The 8,031-nt window shown below is 35.6% G+C and overlaps 1 protein-coding gene across 1 annotated transcript in view; it reads left to right on the top strand.

Annotated features, from left to right (window-relative positions):
* The first annotated feature begins 5,186 nt into the window (after positions 1–5,186).
* The window catches only part of LOC149805357 (uncharacterized), a 133,506-nt gene continuing 130,661 nt past the window's right edge, over positions 5,187–8,031 (top strand). Inside the window, exon 1 of the mRNA XM_089949657.1 lies at positions 5,187–5,428. The gene's annotated coding sequence lies outside the window, so the exon portion shown is untranslated. The remainder of the gene's footprint in view (positions 5,429–8,031) is intronic.

Raw genomic sequence — 8,031 nt, 5'->3', positions numbered from 1 at the left:
AATGGTATAGAAAGGGATTTGATTCATACACTAGAACGGTACAGAAAGGGATCTGAGTAATACACCAGAGAGCTATAGAAAGGGATTTTATTAATACACCAGAACGGTATAGAAAGGAATTTTATTAATACGTCGAAGCGATATAGCAAGAAGTTTGATTAATACACTCGAGTATTTTGAAAGGGCTTTGATTAATACGCAAGAGTGGTATAGAAGGAGATTTGATTAATACGCCGAAGAGCTATTGAAAGGGATTTGATTAGCACACCAGAACGGTGTAGAAAGGGATTTGATTAATACGTGAGAGCAATATAGAAAGAGATTTGATTAATACGCCAGAGCGATATAGAAAGGGGCTTGATTAATAAACCAGATTGGTATAAAAAGGGATTTCATTAATGTACCATAGTGATATAGAAAGGAATTTGATCAATACACCAGATCGGTATAGAAAGGGATTTGATTAATACGCCAGAGCTATATATAATGGGATTGGATTGATACACCAGAGCGATATAGAGAGGAATTGAATTAATACGTCAAAGTGATATAGAAAGGGATTTGAATAATACACCAGACCGGTATAGAAATGGATTTGATTAATACGCCAAAAAGATATAGAAAGGATTGGATTAATACGCCAGAGCGATATAGAAAGGGATTTATCAGTTCTATATTGCCTCCCAGTGCAGCTTGTATAGAAGCCCCCGCCCCCAATATTTTAGTAATTATATAAATTGTATTTTTAAAGTAATTTTACAAATAATAAGTATGACATTATAATGTATATTATAGGTTACAAAATTTATTTAACACGTGAAGAAGATATAAAATGGTAATATAATTATGTGAATTTTACCAAAACCCATGCAAAATTATCTTTACAATCAAAACCAGGTATTTACAGAAAATTAAATGACAAATTTAGCGAAAATAATTAAAATTAAATGAAAAGACAAATTAAAAAAGTACTACTGAAGCATAATGAAATTTAAAAAAAAATGAAAAGAAATTAATACTAATAATTTATGACAATGAAAGGCCGATTAGTATAAGTATAAATTGTGTTTTTCGTATGAAGTATCAAACAACAATGATAGAAATATAATGAAAAAGCGAATATTCATCTCCTTTTGAATTATAATAACGTTTCAAACTATTTTATATTTTGTTTAAATTCATTTAAAATAAAACGTAGAAAGTTAACAAAATATATAATGGGCTAAAGAAATAATGACATTTTATAAAACAAAACATTGGGAGAGGGGAAGAACAAGCACACACAAAAATAAACCGAATTTACACGAAAGAAAAATTATACCAAGTTTCTTTTTCCTCTAAATTTAATTTTATTATCTGCCTATTTCTGAGCCGAATTTCAATGACAGTTACCGTACACAACAACGAAAGGAGAATTGCACAACACATATATGAACAAATCTGTCTGGCAAAATTGTACAACTATAAATGATACAAATTTTTAACGAGCGTTACTATACATAATGATAAGTGTGGAAAAAAAAAAAAACATTACTTTTCTACATACAAAGTGTACAAACTTCTAATACATCGTCTTACCATGGGAATGTCATTTTTCTCATAAAACAAATAGTCTGTCTTCACAACAACAAAAATACGTTTGGTCTGTGTGGAGGTACTGCGAGTTAAAATTATTTTCTTTAAGAAAGGGACAATAAAACAAAACCATTTATGGAAAGAAAATATAAATAACAGAATGCGAAAATTTAGCATATCTGCAATTCAATGATCACAGTCGTACATTTTTGTTACATTGAAGCAGCTTTTGAACTACAATGTAACACAATGCTATCATTATTCTGAAAGCGGGTTTGTTGTGTGTGTGTGTGTGTGTGTGTGTGTGTGCGTGTGCGCGCGCGCGCGTGTGTGTGTGACATCATGATAGGATCAATGAATATACGAGACTCGCTATTCCATATATTTTAGTCCTACTTTTCTTGTGTGTCGTTTTTCTCTACACTATTAATCTAATGATCTCTGCAACCATTAAAACCGTTTATATCTTCACTGCAGTGATTACATTCTTACATTCGTCAATAGGATAAAAACAGTTTCTTCGTTTTATTGAGTTGTTCACTATTTACATACGGCTGTTACAATTTGTTTTGTCACCTCGTATATTTTATACAGTTGTATTGGACACCTCGCTTGTAATTAGGATCTTTTTCAGACCAATACATACATATCAGGTGGCAACAATTACAGGTCGTTTTTCTGCCTGATATGATATTATTAATCGTGTTGATTTTTTTTCAACTTACGTATCTCTCTCTAATTTCTTATCGTATTGGCCTATATCTCCGTAATATGCGACTGTACGTTGGGAGCACGCTCCAACTTGCCATACAGTAACTGAAATGATAACAAAGGTATACGTCAAATATCTGATGACCATTTATCTAGAATCATCAATAAACAATTATGCAAATATTTATCATAAATTCACAACTGAGCCTTATTCCTGTATATGTCTTGATAAAACAACTTTAAATACGCCATGGCGATCTAGAAAAGGATTTGCTCAGTTTTGCATTGCGTCCTAATGCGGAACACTTTGTATAAGCCCTACCCACAAAAATGTTGTAGCTGTTATAAACATGTTATTTCTAATCCGTTTAAAAGAATAATATATTATAATATTATAATGTATATAATAGGTTGCACAGCTTATTTAACGCCTGTAGAAAATAGAGAAAACAATTATAGTAGCATTGTGTAAATTTTTACAAAACCCACACAAAATATATAGGTAATATCTACGTTTTTTTGAGTATATAAAAGGAAAGATTAAACGAGTGAAGTAAACACATTGTATTGTAATGTTTAACGGAGTCAAGAGTGACAATATAAAAAGTGTCCATTTCACGATTTAAATATTTGGTAATCAGAAAACGTAGTGTTTCGTTTGATTGTATATTTTTTAAGGCAAAAACCTTCGATTTGCATAGACTTGTTTCTCCGTTCTGTGTCAGTGCTAATAACGGCTGCATGACTACTACATCGATAAAAAGAAGTTAAAAAGCTTTACAATTGCTTTAGGGCTGTGATTGTTACACACACTATCTATCTATCTATCTATCTATCTATCTATCTATCTATCTATCTATCTGTCTGTCTGTCTGCCTGCCTGCCTGCCTGTCTGTCTGTCTGTCTATCTATCTATCTATCTATCTATCTATCTATCTATCTTCTAATGTTTTAGTGCGAAAATTTACATTTTTATTTTCGTTAGCATATTTCTTACGCGGATGGATAAAATGAATATTGCAGGATGTACGTACTGTAGAAACATGACAGAACAATCCAACAGACTTCAGAGCGTCGGATCATTAAACAACAGATTGTACTTATCGTGGGTTTACTTGTAAGGACTTAGGTTTCTTTTTTTGTTTATTCCTGTATTCAGACGCAAATTGTTGTGTGTTGGCAAGCTTGCAGTCAATTTCTGTAACAGAAGCAACACTATAATGTTGATAGTCACTTAATTTGGGGCCCGATTTCTCCATCGTTTTCTGACATGATTATGTTTGTGATGACAGTTAAATTGCCACTTAAACAGTTTGATTACTATATCTAAACAAGCTTTTTTTTTCTTTTCTTCTTAAAATGTGTACTGGTTGTCCTTGAGTGTAACAGGTATACAATATTAAATGTTTGACACAGAATATCGAATAGCAATCTATCATCCACGTTCAGTCACTGATAATTTGCAGGATTCACGTGGAAAATTAGTTTTGGAGACGTTAATACTTTAATCCAACTTTTGAGGTTGTTTTTCTATAAGGAATTATTGATGGCGCCATCTTGTTGATTGCATAACTATGTATACTAGAGGGAGAACGGTGGCGCCATCTCGTTCATTGTATAACTGTGTATACTAGAGGGTGAACGGTCTTGTCACAATTTGAAGATATAATCATCCTGATTAAGAGAGGGGAGATACAGAAGAGGAAAAAATGAAATAAGCCTAAATATGGAAATACAGGTCTGAATAGCTTACATAGGGTCAGATACACTTCCTACATGGAAAAAGAACGTATTTCCAAAAGACTGTGGCGACAAAACTGGTAAGTGTACAAAGTACAAACTAACCATCCAGTTTTATAAACAATTTTGTACAAAGCATGCACGCATCCCCCACCCACCTCGAAAAAGTAACTACCCCAAGACCGCTAATTTCCTTACAATTCAAATTCATGCCAGGAAAAATTAGGCAAAGTTTCCACTTCTTTTAAATTTTCTTTTTATTCCTTGCCTATTTTTCTGAGCAAAATTTGAATAGAAAAAAAATGAAAAAGGGTGAATTGCACGACAGGTATGGCCTATATGAAGATCGGTCCCGAAAAAAGAATGTGACGAACTATAAGGGTAAATGACTTCAAAGGAATTATACTATATATTTCAGTTCTACTTCTTTTCTTTTGTGTGTCGTTTTCCCTACAATATGAATATAATGACCTCTACGAACAGTCTATGTTTTCAAAGCAATAATTATATTCTTATATTTGTCAATAGGACAAAAGCAGTTTCTTCATTTTATCGAATTGTTCACTATTTACATACGGCTGTTACAATTTGCTTTAGTTGTATTAGACATATCGCTTGTAATTAGGATCATTTAAAACCAATACATACATATCAGGTGGCAAAAAATTATAGGTCGTTTTTCTGCCTGACATGACATTAATCGTGGGTCTTATTTTTTTGTTGTTGTCAGATTACAGATCTCTAAGCCAACCGTATATACCTCATTACATATCGAACTGCACGTTGGCAAGACACATTCAAACCTGTCATACGGTAATGTTGCAGCTGATGGTAGTCTACATTGATCGTATTTCTGAAATATGTGGCGAATGACGCTGGGCTAACAACTTTTGGAATGCTTTTATGGCAGACTTGACGGTTTGGTAACATGTCGATAGGTGTATACCTGTCTTATGATAAATACAAATCTGAATATATCGATCCCCACTCCTTTTTATCTATTGAGTACTCCCATTTTCCCCGTGTACAGTTAAGCAGGATGTCTATCTAGTTCATCTGTCATAAGGCATACTAGGCATGGATGTCTGGACTATCAAAGGGGTCTTATTATGATGATCTGTGTGATTGGAGTTGTTCACTGTTGACAGATCATGGAAAGCTCTATATATTTATTCCGTGTATAGTAAGGAGTGATGTGTATTATTATTATTATTCTAAATACTTTCTAATCTGATGTAAGCAGTCCCATTCATGATGAAGGACGTTTACATTCACCAGTGATTTGTCGTGACGTCTAAGGTAAATACAGGCCATGGAGTCGATGGTAGAAGAACGAGGCATGGTCTTATGGACAAAGTGGATCTCCTAATCTACGGATGCAATTGCAGAGTACAAGACTAAGGTAACAAATAACATGTTTTTGTCCCTGGAGTAAATAATGGTCCGCTTTCTCAATTAAATATTTGTAAAAGTCATGTACGATGCAACGTGATTAGCAATTTACTCCAGAAAAAAAACAAGGTTCCTATTAATTTTTGTTTTCCACAGACGATTACCCAGTCCCGAGTTAAAAGTCGATTGATCAATACACTGTATAATGAATAAATTCGCGCACATATTTACAACGCTTTCGTATAGGAATTTTTATACGTTGCCTTTTAGTAGATTATTAATTAATAATAAAACTCATTGAAAAGTGTTGTTGTTGTTGTTGTGGGGTTTAACGCCATTTTTCAGCACACCTTAGGCTATGCATGGCAGCCAGTATTAATGATGTAGAAAGAACCCGGGAAAACCCCAGGAAGAACCACCGACCCACTAGAAGCTACTGGCAAGCTTTCTCACATACCCACATTAGTCGAATCCTAGACTCGAACCCACGCAGACAGAGGTGAGATGGCAATGATCCGTAACGGAGAGCGCTTTAGACCCCTCGGCCACTTGAAAAGTGTAAATTATAATCTATCCTCAGAGTGGCGCGATTTGGCTGTGTCTTTTTTAAAACGAATTAAGTGTCTATTCTTAGTAAAAATTAAATAATATAAAATAGGATGCCATATACATTCGCGTATAAATCGTATAAAAACACAAAGAACATAGATCCTGATCTGCCATCGCATAATACGTCGACAGATCTCAGTCTATAGTGTTTGTCCTGTTGATTACTACTAACTTCGCCCAGTTCTGGTGGCGCATTATGCCACGGCAGATCTGGGTCTTGCGTGGATGAACGGTAGAGTAAATTAGGATATTTCGAAACGGACATAAATAGCACTGAAAATTAGATCTATTGACGTTGTAACGCTCACCATTTATTTTATGGACAGATAAAACTGGCATTAAAACAACCAGACTAGTTCATCCCCCCCCCCCACGCAATCAAACCCTGGTTAGCTTGTATCGAATCAAAGTTCTGATTTGTATAGTTTCATATTCTCTTTGATTTTTAACTCTACTGATCATGAACCAGAAGACCGTAAGGGATGGCCTCTTGCCTATCGTCCGCTAGCTTTCTTTGTTATCGCTATTCCTTCCAAACTACTCGGAGGTTCGCCATGAAACGTTAAACACACGTTCATTCCAAGGTCTGCTTGGTCCTCAGTAAAATTTGTACCACTAGTTGATCAGACCTCCACTATGGCAACGATCTTAATTATCTTGTTATCTCTGCTCCTGCTAGATGGATGGTCGCATCGACAAATGGCTTTCACCGCAAGAGTTCTTGTGACATTTACTTAATCTTAAATGAAAATGGTCCTATCTGAAGTCTGATAAAGCCATCTGAGTAGTGAAGGGGGGGGGGCGATATACGGACAATGGGAAAATACATTACAAACATACACACCCCGGGGCCTGTATACGGACAATGGAAATGCCAGTCATAAAGGCCTTGGGCTTGTATACGGACAAAAGGTTTGGGTTATATACGGACAATAGGAATTAAACAGGTAAGGTAACGTCACAGTACTGAGGATGGGATACAATGTTGCAAAGAGATGACCTCAATCGATCAAAGAGCAGGGGAAAAAAACTAGAACGCTTGGCGGGAACAGGACTGGCGGGACAGAGACAGAGATAACACATACAACAGACAACATATATAATACAAACAACTATACAACTAACTAAAAAAAATTAGGCAAGAAAGCAAATCTTTTCGAGGCATATGAGTGGCCCTGAAACGGGCCTTTGGGTTCTTCTATTTTTTCCATTTCTTCCACCATTTCCTCACTTTGTCAATCATTCCTTTCTTCTTCTTTGTCTCTTTCTCTGGCATCCAGTTAGAATGGCCCATCGATCTAAATGTTTCCTGCACCTTCATCCAGTTTCGATTTAGTCTGTCAAACTCTTCTTTTTTCTGTTTTCTTTGTCCTTTCTTTCTTTCTCTAGACCACCTGTCTTTTATCTTTTTCACTTCTTCTTCCAGCACTTTTCTCATTAGTTCTCCTGCTTTCTTTAGCTGGTCCAGCCTCCCACTTCACAAAGGACCACTCTGTCCAATGCAATATGTCTTCTAAAAAACACACTACTTTCATCACATTATCAAGGGCCTCCTTCAAGGTGCCCTCCCTCAGGTATGTTGGTTGAATGAAGCCTCGTAACTTTTCTACTTCCTCTTCGATCATGCTTTGTACCAGATCCCTGACTACTTTCAGGCTGGTCACTTGACTTGTCACAAAGTCTTTGGTAACTGGATACCTCCATTCATGTTGTAGCCTTTCCACCCCATAGGCGACATCCACAATCCAGTACCAACTGTCCTTCAACTTGTTAAACAACTCTCCTCTTTTATTGTCTGGAATGGCGCGAACGATTTTGATTGATTATTTAAATTTACATCGTTTTCGCCTGACTGGGCATATACGACACTTTATTCCAGCAAAGCTGGATGTTTAATTACTCCTGGGGGAAGGAATTGGTGCCTCATCCCCCATGCATTTATGTGTTCAAAGAATACTAGATAATTTGGCCATCATATCGTGGGACTAATTAGTCTCTAACGAC

The sequence above is a fragment of the Sinohyriopsis cumingii genome, chromosome 2, assembly GCF_028554795.1.
Source record: "Sinohyriopsis cumingii isolate HCF-2022 chromosome 2, ASM2855479v2, whole genome shotgun sequence".
NCBI lineage: Eukaryota > Metazoa > Mollusca > Bivalvia > Unionida > Unionidae > Sinohyriopsis > Sinohyriopsis cumingii.
Note: the sequence above shows the minus strand (reverse complement) of the source record. Positions and strands in the feature narration are given on the sequence as shown.